This window comes from Eleutherodactylus coqui, chromosome 7, assembly GCF_035609145.1.
Source record: "Eleutherodactylus coqui strain aEleCoq1 chromosome 7, aEleCoq1.hap1, whole genome shotgun sequence".
Lineage (NCBI taxonomy): Eukaryota > Metazoa > Chordata > Amphibia > Anura > Eleutherodactylidae > Eleutherodactylus > Eleutherodactylus coqui.
In genome coordinates, this window is record NC_089843.1 from 36,659,789 (window position 1) to 36,678,140 (window position 18,352).

Consider the following 18,352-nt stretch of genomic DNA (forward strand, 5'->3'; position numbering starts at 1 on the left):
TCATCAAGAGCTATAGCTCTTCTCTCTGGTCCGTCCCCTAGCCATACATTACATGACAAGTGGAAATGCATGTATTCGTATGCCTGTCTATCAAACGGAGCTTCTTCTGGATTGCAGGTGCACCGAGGTAATGTATTCAGGAGAGAAGACTTAAACATTTTACATTATGTAGAGGATTCCTAAAGTTATACATAGAGGCACATCTACTGTGTGAGCATGGCTTTGGGGCTAATTTTGTGTTGACCCGAGAGGTATTTCAAGGTCAGGAATCTTTGGACAATAGTGCATGAAACCCAGGTGCAAAAGTCAGACATCTTTTAGTATGGGCAGGAAGCCCACTGGGACTTCTACTAATGTCCCATTTACACGGGCATATTTTCGGTCTGTATTCAGCACACGGACCCATTGAATTCAGTTGGTGTATTTGGATGTGAGGTTTTTTAACGAGGACCGATGCTGCACGCAGAAAAAAAATTACAGCATGTCTTATTTTGGTCCGCAGCCCAAAATTGTCCATTAAAGTCTATAGGTGCATAAAAACTGCAGCCAACATATATTAGCATGTGTGTTCATTGCAGGGTTTGTTCTGCACTCTATTTTCTGTGGGTTGTGACAAAATAGACATGACTTGGCGTTCTTGAGAGGGGTGGGGGGTTGTATGTGTGAAAAATGGATGACACAGAGATGCAACACACATAAAAACACACATACACAGCAAAGGCAGGGGCGTAACTATAGAGGGTGCAGGGGCCAGGAGCCTTAGGGGGCCCATAAGGCCTCTCTTCTCCATATAGGGAGCCCAGTACTATGAATAAAGCATTATAGTTTGGGGGCCCCGTTACAGGTTTTGCATTGGGGCCCAGAAGCTTCAAGTTATATATCTGAGCAGCATGGTTTAGGTATGGGTACAGGTACAGATACACATAGAGGGGGGGGCCCAGTTCATGTTTTGCATCAGGGCCCCTGAGCCTTTAGTTACGCCCCTGAGCAAAGGCATATTTAACACACACATACACATCCGTGTTAAAGGGCCATTAAACTTAGTGGCACACATTGGCTAAGAACAGTGTATTTTACACAAGTCTAAGTAAAGGAATCAATTAGAGTGGTTAGCGCTACATTTTTTTTTTAAAAAACCCTTTCAAAACCAGAATTTAAAAAAAAAGTTATGTATGTTTTTTCACCCCATACTTTCCAAGAGCCATGACTGCTTCGGTGTGCTATCCACAACAGGTAGTGGAACTGTAGTTGTGTCTGTACATCAGCCTGATCCATGTGGTCATGTCATGGTTTCTTTCCCTGCAGTGACGTCACTGTGAATGGGGTGCTGGCCGAGCACGTGTGGTCAGCGCTCTATTCCTTTCATTGGGGTTAACGGAAATACCCAAGTAAGTGCCGCTTGGGTATCTCTGCAGTCCTATTGAAAGTGAATGGAATGCTAGTGTGCTTGCATAACCAATGCTCCATTCAGTCTCACCTTCACTGCAGAGGGTGCAGTAACCCCTTAGTGTGGAGGATGGGAGAAATGGGACCTCCTTTCTTGGGATTGGTGAGGGTCTCAGCAGGTATCATTTTTGTGTAGGTGTGAAGACTACCAGAGATGCGCCAAATGTATAAAGAGGGGTGCGTCCAATCATACATTACGTGGGCACGTCAAGACCGGCATTTGAAACACTGGTCTTAATACATCTCTACCTTTGTATAAGTTAGAACATGGTGGATATGTTGTGGATTCAGCTTTAAAAATCTAAAACAGATATAATGCAATGCAAGCAAATTAGGTTCTACAAGCATGGCAAAAAAATTGCAAAGATTACAGGTCATGCTGTCTATTTTCCAATTATCAGCATACCTTATATACTACAGACAAAAGTATTGAGACCCCACCAACCCTGTGCTGTCAGGTGGAGTGGATATGCAAATCAGATGTGTGAGCATTAGATACAAAGGAGAGGATCACACATCATATTCCAGTACAGAAACCATCAGATGCCACCAGGTGAAGAGCTGACAGCGGGGTCTAGTGGTGAGATGTCACCTGAACAACCAACCAGTATGTGACATCGCAGCGCTTTTGGATCTAACAAAGTTTACTGTTGGCAACTTTATTCGGAAACTGAAAACATCCTCTGTGTGTGGTGCAGCCACAGTCAGAAAAACCTCGCAAACTGACATACTATGGACAACAAAGCCTTGTACGAGCTGTGAAGGCATCACGCACATCGTCTACCGAAACACTTTCTTCAAAGGTCTCACAGGCCATTGGAACATCCATTAGCACTAGAACCATTCATAGGGAACTGCTTGGGAAGAGTTACCATGGACAAGCGGCTGCACACATCACAGCAGTGAATGCACAGAGGTGTGCACATGGGTGTGGCTATTGCCTGGAGACTGGTTTCTACCCAATTGCACCATCCCAACAGTGAAGTTTGGAGAAAGTTCTGTTATGGTGTTGGGGGTGTTTCTGCTTGGAAGGACTGGATCCATTCATTATACTGAAGTTCACCCTCAACGCCAATGGTTACAGAGACATTTATGACAATGTGGCATAACCTACTCTGTTGGTAGAGCACCATGCCTCTACCAACATGACCAAGCACCATGTCATACAGCACACCATGTTGAGGCATGGTTTGAGGAACAGAATGTCTGTAAACTTCATTGGCCAGCCCAAAGTCAATCCCATTTCAATCCCATTGAGGATGATAGAAGGCCATATCCGTGTACACCCAACACACCCATCATCCCCCGCATAATTGTATGAACCTTTCCTTGAGGAATGGAGACAAATCCCTATGCATAATTATGGGAATTTGAGGGAATGTATGCCTGGGAGAGTTACTGCAGTCATTAAAGCCAAAGGCGACCCAACACCGTATTGAAAAATGTGAATACAATTGAATTTCAACACCTTCTATGTTTCTTCTATTACTTTTGTCAACATAGTGGATTTCTGTTGGCTTTTCATAAAGGATTTCAAGACTTGCAATGCAAAACCTACCCTTATGGACCAGTAGGCACTCTATACATTGCCATATGGTGCAACAGAATACTTTCATCATCTGTCATGTATGGAGGTACAGCATAGATCCTTATAGTTAAAGGGTTTCTCAAGGCCTTGGATATTGATCGCCTACTCTTACAATAGATCATCAATATAAGATCAGTGGAAAAACATCAGATCAGTGGAAATTTTTATTTCTGGCACCTCCAATGATCAGCTGTTTGAAGGGGCATCAGCAAGTCTTCCTTTTATACCGGCACAGCATCGTACATAGCGTAGTGGCTGTGGCTGGTATTGTACCTCAGTTCCATCCACTGGCATATGATTTGACCAATGGACATGACATCACTGATCCAAAGGATAGGACACTACCAATACGATTTTCCCCTCAAACAGTTGATGGGCATGGGTGATGGGAGTCGGACCCCGACTGATCTGATATTGATCACAACCACGGGTCATCAATAACTAAGTTCCAGGGAGACTTTTAAGGCCCATAGTGAAGTAAGCCTAAGTATCGAAGGATGGGAGGGGGAACTTGTCTTTCTACTTCATTCCAGCTTCTGTAGAAACTAGTACTAGCAGAAAAATGTAAATGTCTCTATAAATTCCTGCAGTAAATTGTAAGGACGATGTGCTGTAACGTGACGCCGAGTGGCTCAGCAGCAGTAAAAATAAACCTATGAATTAGAACTAATGCATTAGTGATTTTTCTTCTCTCACCACGTCGGAAAATTCCACAATCATGTGAAGTACAGAACCAGAAAAATTCTCAGAAACTGTAAAATGTGACTAGATTTTTTTATCCATACTCCGGGAACATAATAAGATGAATGACAAGTGTGAAGTGAAATCTAGTACAGCTTCTTATCACGTAATAGGATTAGGAATGACGGGCTCCTTAACTAAGTACCAAGGGAAATGGATGAGACACGAAGTAATAAAATGTTTTCATAAAATCTTCTATATGGTATCGTATCACAGCTGAAACTACTAAGATATTTCCCATAGACCTGTCTCTACTACTTACTGATGTATTAATGTATATGTACAGGCAATTAAGCACTGGGGGTTGGTACTGAGATGTAATATACTGCAGCGAAAGGTCCAGGATCCACTGAGAAGTTTCTGTTTTCTGTAATGTGGTCTAATGTAACTTTTTCGTGGTTCGAATGGATCCCTTTAAGGCTCTGTTGTGTGCGGGAGTGCCTATATTGGCACATGGGACCTCTAAAGACTCTGTGTGCCCCCATACCATCTGGTGCTGTATGTATGGAGTCATTTCCCCTCTAGAATGGTGGTCCCAACGACAGGAAGTGAAGTGAGCTGATAAGTAGGAAGTGGAACCTTATCCTTGCACTGATATCTCAGTTCCTTCCTATAGGAGCATGAGAGCATGGAAAAGTTTAGCGAACTTATAAAGTTTTAAACATGTGCAAGGCCTTAAAGGGATTGTCCAGGAATAGCCTAAAAGGGCTGCTGTCAGTGCAGCCAGTGGAAACCAGTCGTAGGACTGGATAATTTGTGTGCAGCATGAATAGGGAAGGGGGCAGAGACACGGGTTCTGAATAGTCAGGATCCAACCCTGCCCTTGGACAGACCCCTCCCCCCCTCCATTCTGCACATAAATTCTCCTGTTAGAGCTCCGCCGCCCCACTGGCCCATAGCCTTTCCCCCTTCTCGCTCTAGTCTACATATGAATTTTCTGGTCTTAGAAAGCTTTTCTGCATGATGCACTTATAGTTGCCATTTTATACCCTTTAAAGGCGTGTCCATTAATGAATACTGAGTTAGTAGAGGTGGGTCCTCCATTCAGGTTCTTCATTTCTCAGAGTAGACTGTGACAACAAAGAGCTTCTCTCGTTCTGGAGGGCTGTCTTCTATTTAACTGACAATTTGGAACAAACTGAAATTTTTGCTGAAATTAAGTGGACTGGCCGAACTAAAACTTTCAAAAATACACTCATCACTAGTGGATCATTGGAGGTTCCAGCAGGGGGACACTTTGTGATCTGCTTTTTGTTCAGGGACCTTCCTTACAAGTAGGGATTGTCTAAAGCGAAAAATCCCTTCAAAAAAGAATTTCAGACATTAACCATTTCATAGACCACTTCTTCTGAAATACTAACTACTTTTAGAAGGTCAAGAAATCCACAGAAAATCTTTTTTTGTGTGTCTTTCAGTCTTATATTCATAATTTTGTTCCCATTTCCTTGACATCTTCTATAAACACATATAGGAATTACATCCAGTTTGTGCATCAAGTTCTTGTCTCCATTCTGACATCTTGGCTCTTTTCATTGAGATATTGGAACAACTATACTTGAAATTTGCACATTTTAGGACTATCCATAGGAAATTCCAATGGGTAGCATCTTCACCTTTTGATGTGTACAACATTTCATAATGAGTTGCCTTGATATTTCCTAGATCTTCATTTCAGCCTCCATCAATAAGTCAGGACTTTGTCTAAGCCAACCCAAAGTTTTAAATCATTCTGATGCTCACTTGCTTTTGTTTTGAACATCATTGTCTTACAGCCGTGTTCCCCAAGCCATGGCTCTCCAGCTATTGCAGAACTATTGTGAGCATGATGGGAATTGCAATTTTATTGTAATTTTGCACTGGCTGGAGAGTTACAGGTTGTAGATCACTGTCTTATAGCACAACTCTTTAATGTTTCATCTATACCCTATGGACTGATGATTGAACTTTCTTCTTTAAAAATTCTTTAAAAGTAGCTTCTGGCCAACTTGTCCAAATGATTAAGTAGAGAGGTGGCCATGCATATACACAACCAGAGGTGTAACTATACAGGTCACAGTTACAACTATCTCCATAGTCCAGGGGGATCACAGACCACCTGCTATTTGAGTGATTTATATGTAAATAACGTTATCTCTATAGTTCCAGCTAGTGCTTGCCACTGGAGAGCATCCTTTGTCTTCTCACAAGTACAACAGAACCACATCCCTTGTGCTAGCCCATGTTCCTTTCTACCAGCTATCGCCACCTGGAAGAAACCCAAGATTAGCTATGTCAGAGGAGTAGCAAGACACCGTCCAGGAAATACCATGGTCAGGCATGGCCCTTAAAGACAAATGCAGGGCTGGCTAGGGTCCAGGTGTCACAGGTTGAGATATGACAGCGCAGAGCTCAGGTTACGATGCAGCAGATGGAGAAACCAAAGTATACCATATTTATTTGAGAACACAAAACAAAAAGGGAACAATTGCATAATAACGAGTAGGCGATTGGATTTTCATCTCTGACTATCTATACATAATGTACTATGAATGTTAATGTATTAATACCTTTCTGAGTAATAACAATAGTGTATGTCTACAATCAGTCACTGTACCAGCAATACCCATTTTAGAACATGAAATCATGTTTCTGTGTGGAGTCAATACTCATCCACTGCTAAAGCCACTTATTCTTACCCCCTGTAACATATCTCAGTCCATAAATAAGGATCCTGAGCAAAATTCAATGTTTCTTACAGTCCAGTTCTCTTAGTGCAATTTCTGTATGCTGAAGCAGGCTAGATGGCTTTCTATTTCTATCCCTATTATTGTGCATGCTTAAAGTTTCTGCTGAGGCTGGCCTCACTTACAGTTTGGTGCTTGGGAAATACAAGATCTGGCCTTCTCCCACAGCATTGTCCAGGAGCAGGACAGTTACTATCTGTCTCCTTGTTGGTGCTGATTGGCTCTCTCCAGCTCAGGGCTGCTAAGATCCAAATTTATCTTCCTTCTGGCTGTTCAGGCAACAGCTTTCCACGCCTTTCAATCAGTCCCCGAGCAGCACCGCCAGCAGCTTCTCTAGCACAGTGCTTACTCTGCATGCTTAATTCTGTTGTGTTGATTTAGCACAAATTTTGGCAATGCTACAATTTTTGCATAATTCACAATTTTTGGCGCATCTCTTCTCATTGTTCACTGTGGCACTGTTACACACGTGGGTGAGCCCCTTACATTAGTGCCAAATATGAAATGGAGCCTGAGCAGCTAGCATAGCATCCTGCATAATGCAACAACAAGGAGTCTCCACACCACAACAGCCGCAAAAGCATGATGGGACAAAGAACACTGTCCCTGCTATCAACAGGAAAGCACTGAACATGACAGAGGGCAGCAAACTCCACAGGCTTGATGAGGTAAGGGCTGGATACAAGGTTCTGTGGGGCTTAAGGTGGAGAAGTGTCTACAATGGTTGCTGTTGAGTGGCATTGGTGGGTCATTCAAAAATTTAGCAAGGTGCTTTACACTTTCTAGGTTCCCCCTGTGCAGGACTGTCTACTTCTATGGAGGTTGTGCAAACAGTCATGCAGCTGTGCCATCTTCTCCATTCAATCTCAGTCTGGATGTAATGGCCAAAGACCACCTAACCAGGTGTGGCAGTGGTCAGGAAACCCCGTTTTGGAGATAGGTGTGAGTTCCACATCTTGGACATTTATACCATGTTTCTCAGAAAACAAGACTTACCCCAAAAATAAGTCTGTGATTTTTTGGGGAAAAGCTATACATTTTCTAGCAGGCTCGGTCCGGATCCTCCCGCTGCTCTCCAGCGCACTTGCTGCAGTCTTCGGCTGCCACAGAAGATCACTTCCTAGTTATGGGATTCATAAATCCCGCCTCTAGGAAGGGATGGCTGTATTTGGTTCTGGAGCTCTTCTCAGCCAATCAATGCAGCGCTCGATGAACCAATGTGATGGTTGTAATTGCTTGATCGAATGCTGCATCAATTGGCTGAGCAGCGCTCCAGAAGCAATCACAGCCATTGCGTTGTGGAGGTTAGATTTATGAATTGGTCAATCAATGCTACGGCTCAGTCAATTCATAAATGCCACCTCCACAACGTGATGGCTGTGATTGGTTCTCGAGCGCTGCTCAGCCAATCAATGTAGCACTCGGTGAACCAATCACAGCCTTTGCTTCTTGGAGGTGGGATTTATGAATCCTGTAACCAAGAAGTGATCTTCTGTGGGAGGGCCCGGACAGAACCTGTAATGTAAGTATAATACCGTAAGACATTCCCCCTAGTGCCTCTTTTGGGGAAAAAAATAAAAATTTGGGGAAACAATTTGTGGATGTACCATAATGTTTAAAATGATTGATGATTTTCACCTACACACCATCATGTATACCTTGTTGGTTTGATACTTTACACTGTACTCATCTGTCCATAGAACATAATTTCAGCCTGCATCGGAGACAGATTACATATTTTTTTATAGCACTGTACAATACTCTAATATAGGATATACAAGGGATTGGACATCTGTGTATATACAGCACCTACCCAGCAGTGCTCATAGCCGGTGACATCCTGACATGGTACACCTGATACTTTCTATGAACCTGACCTTTACATTCTCCATTTGCACCATTTCCAATTATATCTCCAATGGGCAGAAAGTTAATCAGCCACTTATCAGGAAAGGTTAATGTTCTTGCATTTACATGAGAGCTGCTGAATATAAACACAGGTACAATCTGAGAGTCTACCATCAGAATCTGTGATAGAAAATGTTAATAGGAAGCAAATTTTATTCCCAAAGAGCTTTTATATTTCTTTGTTGTTTTGAGTTAGCCAACATATAATCTATAGAAGTCCCAGAAGCATTGCAGTATATTCTACAAGCGATTAGATCAAGTTCAAGTCCCTTAGTGGGACCAAAAAAAAATAATAATCACATAACATTACTAACGTGTTATTATTTTTTAAGTATTAAAAAATATTAAAAGTTAAAAAAAAAAAAAACTTTTCATAGTATAAAAGAAGCAAAAAGCTTAATTGGCGCTGTTGCATCCATGAAAGTCCAAACTATTAAAATATTGCATTGTTTAGCTCATACGATGAATGTCATTAAAATAAGTACAGGATATCAGAAATGCATTTTTGAGCACCCCTACCACCCAAAAAGAATGAAATGATCAAAAAGTCAAACATACCCAAAAACAGTTCTAAAAAAAAACTCCAGCTTACTCAGCAAAAAACAAGCCCTTGTGCAGCTTCAGGGATGGAGACATTTAGAAAGTGCTCAGAATATGGCGATAAGAAGGAATTTTTTTTATCCTCATCAGGACCATTGAGAGCATATAAATGTCATGCGGTGCTGAAGTGCGGGCTCAGGATTTGATTCCACTCCATACCCAATGGTTATTAGCTGTTTCTAATAGCTGACGGTCACCGGTAACTGCTGCAATCAGAGTTTAGGTGCTGCAGTCAATGCTGACTGTGTGTCTTAACAGTAAGTGGAAGAGGGACCCATTTGAGCACCTCATTGGCATCCCTTGCAGTGCGATCGAGGGGTGCCGATGGACTAGCATGGTAGCCCAGGGCCTAATAAAGGCTCCCATGGCTGTGTTAGCGCAATTTTCACTATTCGATATACTGTGTGTTCCAAATTAGATAATATGTACAGGCCTGAAGAGCCTTTCAAAGACCACACGTCTGACCATCATGTGTCCCAAAAGAGTCTCCCTTTATTCACGCGCGTAAAGTTTAAAAAAAATTTCAACACAGGAGTGAAGTAATTTAGGATACAGTTACATTATTTAGTGAGCTGATAGGTAATTCTCAGAGGGAGGTATTTGTGAGGTAGCTTGTGAGGTCATCCATCTGGGAGGAAGTTCGGTGTGCACGCTCAGTTCATTCTTGAATTTGGTCTCATGAGAAGAACATCCTGTTTCTCCTCTCTGCTTGTCCAAGACAGACATTTCTAGATAGGTTTTTGCCAGTTAGAACCGGTTTGACCAGTTTATGGACACAGAGCACTGCTCCTCCAATTCTTGTGGAGGTGGGGGGGTGATGTTCCCTTCCCCCAGAGGTTCAGACCGGAAGCACAACATAGCATCTTCACAGTTGACAAAAATACAGAAAATACATATAGGATATCTCCCACAGCTGCCACGCACAGGTCAAACCCTGAAGTATTTAAATAACTTGTGCAAGCGATCAAATGATCGAAAGTACAAGTGCCCTGATTCCTTGTGAAAAATGCCTTGTATCCAGGGGTTTTCAGAGGGATTGTGAGGGCGATATTGGGCCGTGACTCACCCTCGCCCGTGTGCAGGAGTCCTTAAACAAAGGTTTTCTTTTTTTTCTTTAAGTAGTAAAACAAGGAAATGCTATGTAAAATTGGTATCAAAATGACCCGCAGATTAAATTAAATGACACCATACAGGCCATAAAAACAAGAACAGTGAAAAGGCAAGGAAAGTTTAATGCTCACCACCACACTCCCCATGACATTAAGTTCATGTTCGGCAAGACTTCATCCCAGAGACAGCTCCACCACCCAGTCTCCAATGGCAATCCACCTGAAGTAAATCCAAAAGGAGAAAAACTGCTTGTATGAAAAAATCTTAAGCCTTTATTAAATTAGTGCCAGTTCATCAGAGCCAAATGTAGAACGCGTTTCGGTCTGACCTAGACCTTGGTCACCTCCAAGTCGAACTGAAACACGTCCTAAGTTTGGCTCTGATGAACTGGCACTAATTTAATAAAGGCTTAAGATTATTTCCTACAAGCAGTTTTCCTCCTTTTGGATTTACTTTAAATAAAAACAAGACACAACAGTAACAGCACAATTGCATTTTTTTATTTCAGTCCCCTTCAGGCCGGTTTCACATCTGTGTTGGATCCACCGCTGTTCAATTCCACCCAGAGACTGAGCCTTTTGGCCACAAGAATGTGAAACCACCCTTATACAGTACATTATATGATGCATTAAATGGTACCACTGAGAAATACAACTTGTCCAAAAAAAAAAATAAACTCGCATATGGCTCCGTTAATGGAAAAAAAAAGGCGTGGATATTGAAAAGCGGGAAAAAAAACCACAAAAAGTGTTAGCCAAAAAATTAGGTCCTGCCTAGTACACTAGACAATGTGATAACTAATTAGAACAGGACTCATATAATACTCTCCTAGCATCATATGGTCGCCTCCAAGCCTCTATCCCCCCCATCACCGTGCACCGGCCTCTCCCCACATCCCATGTCACATGGTGATTAGAAGGACAATTGATAACACGGTAGTGAAGACTCGTCTACATTTATAAGCTCTTAATCGTCTTGTCTCCTCAGCTGCTTCGAAGCTCCAGCATCTTATAATGATACTTGTGTTTGCCAAGTCTTATTTATGAGACACCGCCGTCCAATCCGAGTGATCAATGGCTCCGTAGCATTAGAACTAAACACCTTTTAACTTTTCCTGCCAACATCCCTTGATAGTTTTCTTCAATCATTACACAGCGGCTCGGAGATAAGGGCGAGCTTTAAATATTAATGCTACCAAAATAACTGCAGACAAACTTGAAAACCAGCAGGAGCGCCGCGTGCGGGGGCTCTACTACAGGGGGCCGGAAGGAATTTATTGTAGGATTATTTTAAAGTGTCTATCTGGATAGAAAGAAGAATTGCATTTAGACAATTGGGTCACATGACTAAGTGGTCTCTTTCTTGCGACCCCTAACCCCTAAATACAGGTTTTCTTTGTTATCTCTATGGTGCAGTTCTCCCGTTGTGGATAAACTACTTTTTGGGGGGTATGAAATAAAACAAATTTTCCCCTTTTTTTCTAGCTACAGCCCCCCCCCCCCAACAATCAGCTATCGATGATCTGAGGATAGCACATCAAAGGTAAAAGTTCTGGACAACTCCTTTAACTCCTTCATGTAGGTGCTGGCTGTCCTTGACAGCAGACACCCGCCTGCAACAGCAGCGATCGTGGCTGATAACCCTTTAAATGCTCCATGGGTATATGGAAGAAAAAAAAACTTTTCCCATTTTATAATAAAAAAATGTAAAAAAAAACAGACATATTTAGTATCGTTGCATCTGGAAAAGTCCAATCTATCAGAGTAAGGGCGAGCACCCACTGGCGTTTTTTTACCTGCGTTTTGCGTTTTGCGTTTTTCCTGCACAGGCATAGAGATAACATGTGTTCCTGTCCACTGGCGTTTTTTTTGCGTTGCGTTTGCGTTTTTAACATAGGAACTGTCAGTTGCATATGTGTCCTTATTTTTCTCCTAATGAACCCATGAATGTCAATGGAAATTAACGGAAAAGCCGCGAAAACGCCGCGAAAAACGCGCGGAAAAATCGCGGGAAACGCGGCGAAAACTCTGCGTTTTTTTCCCGCGGAAAACGCAAACGCCAGTGGGTGGGCGCCCTTATACAATATCTGTCTCGCATGGTGAACATTGTCAGAAAAAACATACACCAAGACAGAATAGCAACTCCAAGAAAAAATGGAATAAAAAGCAAAAAAGTTGTATGTACACCAATATATATTTCAATGGAAAAATAAAAAAATTTATGAAGATGGCGCAGAAAACAATTTTAGTTTTTTCCAAAGATATTTTATCTTACAGCAAAAGTAAGACTATATAAATTTGGTATCATCATAATCGTACCGACCAATAGAGATAGTTATTGTGTCATCTTTGTTGCAGTGTGTACGCCGTAGAAACAAGACATCCCCACCAAGATGGAGGAATTTCATTTTTTTTTTCCATTTCACTCCACTTAGAATTTTGTTTTAAGTTTTTTAGTACATTATTGGCATATTACATAATACCACTGAAAAATACAACTTGATCCATAAAAAACAAGCCCTCGGAGTGCAATGTTGATGGATAAATAACAAAATTATGATTTTTTTTGAAAGTCGGGAAGAAAAACTGAAAATGGAAAAAAAAAGGGCTGCGTCCTTAGGCCTCGGTCGGACGAGCAGGTTTGAGCTGAAAACATGGGAACGGGCTTCGGGGTTTCCTCATAGCATGGAGAGACAGAGCGGGGTTAAGGGTTAATCTCCCATTGCTCCACTCTCCGTCCCTTGCTATGAGGAAATCCCCCATAGGTCCCCTCAGTCTCCCTACTATGGGGAAACCCTGAGGGATATCCCCATAGTGGAGAGTGGGTGGGTGGGGCTCGTAACACTGGGCAGGGCAATAGGGGTTTCTCACTGAGAATCCCTATATCAGCCTGTAGGGAGCAGAGCCAGGAGTGGGGCTGGAGGGTGATCTATCTAGCCATGCCCCCCTCCTTCCACGCTCTTGGGGGGAGCCTTCGGGGGAATCCCTGTAACCCCATCCCCCTCTCTCTCCCTGCAATAGGGAAATACCCTACTTTTAGGGAGTCCCCTACTGCCCCCCGCTGCTGAGGAATTGTGCAGTGGGAGGGCAGGAGGCATACCCCGCTGCTTACAGCACCCTTTAAATGTCCTGCTGTAAGCAGTGGGGAAGTTATTTAGTGCGCAGGAGTTTCCATGACCTCCTGCTCCCATAGGAGTCAATGTAAACTCCTGCCCGTCGCGCATCGTAGATAGTGCTTGTCCTATCTTTCTTAGGTGTGCAGCGTTTTGCGTCCCTAATACCGCGCATAAGAACACTTCTATAGGAACCCATTGGTTATTTTAGAAGCGTTCATTTAATGGAGCTAAAATAGGAAAAACCCTTCCAGCCAACTTACCTTACCAAAAACGCGTGGAAATATGTCGGTGTGAAGCCGCCCTCACAGGGACGTCTGTGCACAATACGCAGAGGATAGAACCCATTGATTGGATTGAGTTTGAACAAATTTCCTTTTTTTGCGTGGGCAAAAAAATAGTACCTGCATTAGAAGACTATGAGAGGTGCGCAAATAAGCGGGTACAGCAAACTAAAATGCGCAATATGCTGCGCAATTTAGCGAAAAGAAAGAACATATCCGGACTTCATTAGCATAAATAGCCTGTTAACCCTTTCCAATCCACTGTCTGACGTCTGAAGACATTCTGATTAAAGGCAGTACAGCTTTCAATGTCGAAAGACGTCCAGCAGGGTATTCTAGCTGTATATTACTGGCCGATCTGTTTTTGGGGGCCTCTCCAGCATGTCCCATACAGCAGTACCGGCTCTAGCCAGAAGATGGCGCCATTGTATAATGGCTGAAAGAGAAAGCCCCCTAGGAAACCCTGAATCCAAAACTGGATTGCAAAGGGTTAAATCAGGTTGATGGTGCGTTGTATACGCCATGAAATGTGCACAATCCAGCCTGTTCATAGGGCAAATACATTGCACTGAAATGTGCGCATCTGCACATACACTTAAGGATCCGGAGCCCTAGCTGCCGAGTTTTATGCAGAATATATCTTGGCTTGTGGTGCGTCGTACGGCCTATTCCATCCCGTGAGAAAGGCCCCTTATGATTATTGAGTTTACACGCAAATACGCTCTCTTTAGTGCAACGTATGTGCACAGCGAACGCGTGTCTGCACATTGCACTTTAATTTTTAGTGCACGCAGGCCCTGTTTCCCTGCGCCCTCGACACCCCCCCCACCCCTTCTTGATTTAAAAGGCTATTTAGCCTAACGAGGTGCAGATGTGTTCTCTTCTTCACTGAATTGTACAGCTTCTTACACATTTGCGCACAACCTATAGGTTGAATGGTAATCTTGCTGCGGCGTCTCTGGAGGAAGCACCATAGTCTGTATCTGTACGAGCGGATGTGGATTTGTGTATCTGCAGGAACGGAGGTCACTAACGCAGTAATTCCGCTGACACCTGCCCGGTAGAAGTCCATGTATATCATTCACCACAGACTGCGCTCACTGGCGGAGCTCCTGAAGTAGACGGATCTCTGCTGGTGGGATGCGACACATGAAAGAGTTAATGTCACCGTGCATTACTCCAGGAAGAAGGGCTTCTGATCCGTCAGGGGTTTGATCATTTCGCTGTCATACGATAATATTATCAGTGCTGACAGTGGGTTTTAGAAAGTCTGGGACACAGCACAAAACCAGAAACCTACTGTCAGGGGCGTATAATGAGAATGGATAAAACCCATGGTGGAGAAAGAAGAGCGTCCGCCATAAACACTCAGGAGGACTGATCACTGCTGGGACCGAAGTGCCAGACAGCCGTCCGGAGAGAAGGGACTAAAGGAGCTCTTGAAAACAAACTAAAGCCATGCGGTATTATTTATTGTTACCTGGCAGTATTATATTGGGGCTGAATGCCAATATTGCAGAGTTATGTGGGCACTTACTGTATATTTCAGTACTGCATAGTATTTGAGCCCTATAGTTAAGATTATATAGACAGTATGACACAGTCAGGAATGTAGCTATAGGGATGCGGTTGCACCCGGGCCCACAAGTCTTAGGGGGCCCATAAGGCCTCTCTATATAGGGAGCCCAGTACTATGAATAAAGCATTATAGTTGGGGGCCCTGTTACAGGTGTTGCATTTGGGCCCAGAAGCTTCAAGTTACACCTCTGGACAAAGTTATACAGAATTAGCAATATATAGTGGCATTGTGTAGAATGCCTAGAATGCTATCATTTTAGCACTATATGATGCTATTATGTAAACTGCATGTGGCACTATATGGTAGTATCATGTCATCATCATGATAGGCTATCACTCGTGGCTGAGCATGATTGCATGATTGCCTTCCAAGTATGGGGGCTTTGCGGAGGGTCTGCAGATGACTACAGAGACCTCTTCTTGATCCGCAGGTTCTTTCACAGTGGGGACATTGGTTTCCAAGTGGAAGATGGTCCCGACAAGGGTTGGCTTTAAGTTCTTTCCTCTTAATACATTTCTCCCTTTCGCCATTAATTTGTGCCTCTTCAAAATTCACAGCACTTTTGGTAATGGCTGACCCCCAAATTCAGCGCTCGAGGGCCAGGGCTTCCCAGTTCTTCATGTCTATGCCATCAACAAGGTTAAGGTTTTTAGGGTTAGCTTTAAGCCCATCCTCTTCTGTCCACCAACATTTCATTCTCCCTTCTTGAGTATAGTAATTGCTTTGGTAGACTGTATATGGCACTATTATAGTAGCACTATAGAGGGGTGCTATTGTGTAGACAGTATACAACACTATTAAATAGCGCTATATGATGCTATAATGTAGTCTGCATTTGGCACTATGATATTGCCACTAGACAGTATGGTGCAATTGTGTAGACTGTATATGGCACTAATATATTGGCACTATATAATGTTATTGTGTAGACTGCATATAACGCTATTAGAGCTTCTGCACACAAGTGTATGCTCTGAATGGAGCTCTAACAATTGCTATCGCATGCTTCCTGTTCACTTTATGGGGAAAGGGACTTGTTATTTGTATAGCCCCAACTTATTCTGCAGTGCTTTCAAGTAATTTATTTATTACCCGCCACCAAGTGCTCATTTTACTGACCTCGGAAGGATGGAGGGCTGAGTCAACCTTGAGCCGGCTACCTGAACAGAGATTGAGGCCGTAACCTTCAGGTTGTGAGCAAGAGCTTAGGACTGCATACTGCCGCCTTAACACTCCGCGCCACATGAGGCCCCTTTACTTTGTTTTCTTGTGTTGCCAGGACACACCCGTGCCTGTTTTGAACCAGCTCAGCAGCCTAATTAGTTCCTGGTGTTATCAAGTAACACCGCAAAATCGCACATTGACTCCTATAGTGTCTGGAATGTGCAAATGTGCACAAAAATCGAGCATGTTGCGCAAAAAGGCTGAACTCATTGAAATCAGGGGCCCTTATATTGACAGTTTATGGTGCTTTTGTGTAGACCGTATATGACATTATTGAGCATGGGACTCTCACCACCATTGAATCGTCCCAGGTTCCTGACATAGGGTCACCCTCATCAGGGCAAGTGTTCCGCTTTTAGGTAGGGTATCCTTGTATTGGTAGGTTAGGGTCAGGTCCCCGGTTTCCCCTCTTTTATATTTCTTTACGTACTATTTTGTGTTATCCGTGTTTGTACTCTGTGTGTATATCCATTCTTAAAGGACACAATAATGACATCCTACTCGGACCTAACACCTATAGTGTGTCAATGGAAAACTTTGCAAAACTTTGAGATATAATATAAAGCTGTCATTGGCACAACTCATCACACCACAATGTGTTAACTGGGACTTACACAGGACTGCAGAAATATCTACTGCATTACCTTGGTGCCCTGAAGAAACTATACTAGGACAGATTGGGCTCTGCTACATCAGTAAATAAGTGAATATAAAATCGTACACAGTGCAAAAATTACAGTTCATGACGTGAGTCCTAATCATAGACTGTGTAATTCATTAACTCCACCACTAAATAAAACGCAATTAGCTGTCAGCTCCGGGAAGAACATTATTTAAATTATTCAAAATGATGAACAATACATTTTTACGATATCTGCAGTGAACAGACTCGCAGCGGAGCCATCTGGAAGGTCAGATTTTGGAGGCTTGCTTATAGTATATTATTCTAGAGGGACTTCTTCAGTAACTTTTCAGTGCAGAACTTTTATTATTTGCCTTGTCTCAATGTAACGTGAATGTCTAAGGAACGGTTAAAGGGATGGTTGTCTTTAAGGAATGGTTTAGGGAATCCTGTTGAATACAGTATAGGATTGGATACCAACATGAGTCAAGTAGTCCTATATTGTCCAGGGGAAGAACAATAAGTAATAATGGGGTTGCTTAGACAAATTTGGAATGAGGCTGCATCCAACATGACCACTGAAATCCTCAAAGGACCACTAAAATCCTTAAATTAACATAATTATTGTCTTCACCCTGGTGTCTTCTCTTCCAGGACCAGCAACTGCCACCATTGCTTGCAAACTCACACCATCTGTAGGTAACTTGGGCTTCACAAAGTCATGCCAGTCTTGTGTTGTGTCTTGCTGGGTGAGACGAAGCAGCAGTGGAGAGAGGAAGTAGTGCCACATAGTGATTAGTGCTGAGTGATTAGTTGAATAAGTTTGGGCCAGTATAGAGCTTTTTTATAATCATCGGAATTCGTTATGGCCAATTCTGACTCCGATTAGAGTCAATGGGAGTAAATTCGAGTTCACTAATTTGCCTTCCAGAAGGTCCCCAATGCAGCCAAAGCCCCCAAATTGCATAAGGATACAGCCACAGATCTGGGATACACTGTGCTTCACCCAAACATTAGTCAAAATAGTGTACAGAGGTCAATTTAGGGCACTGGTGTCACTGAAAGCAAAATAAGGCACATAGGGTCTCCTAGATCATAAATTGCACCAATGAAGACAGCAGGTGTGCGGCTTGTTTTAAAAGCAATGTCACAAATTTTACAAGGAAAGATTCTACCAGGTGAACAAAACAGCCAAGCACAGACCTTCTCCAAGGAACAGCTGTAGCGCTACAAGTGTTTCTTGTGCTTTAAAAAATATTTCTTTATGGAGTAGGAGGAGGAGGAAACATGGCGGAAGCAGGAGAAGGGGAGCAGAAGCAGTTCCACCACCAGTAACAATGTCAGTATCTTAAAGGTACAGTGTGCTCCGTATTTCCATTTTGACATATTTTTAATTTAGGGGAGGAAACATGGCA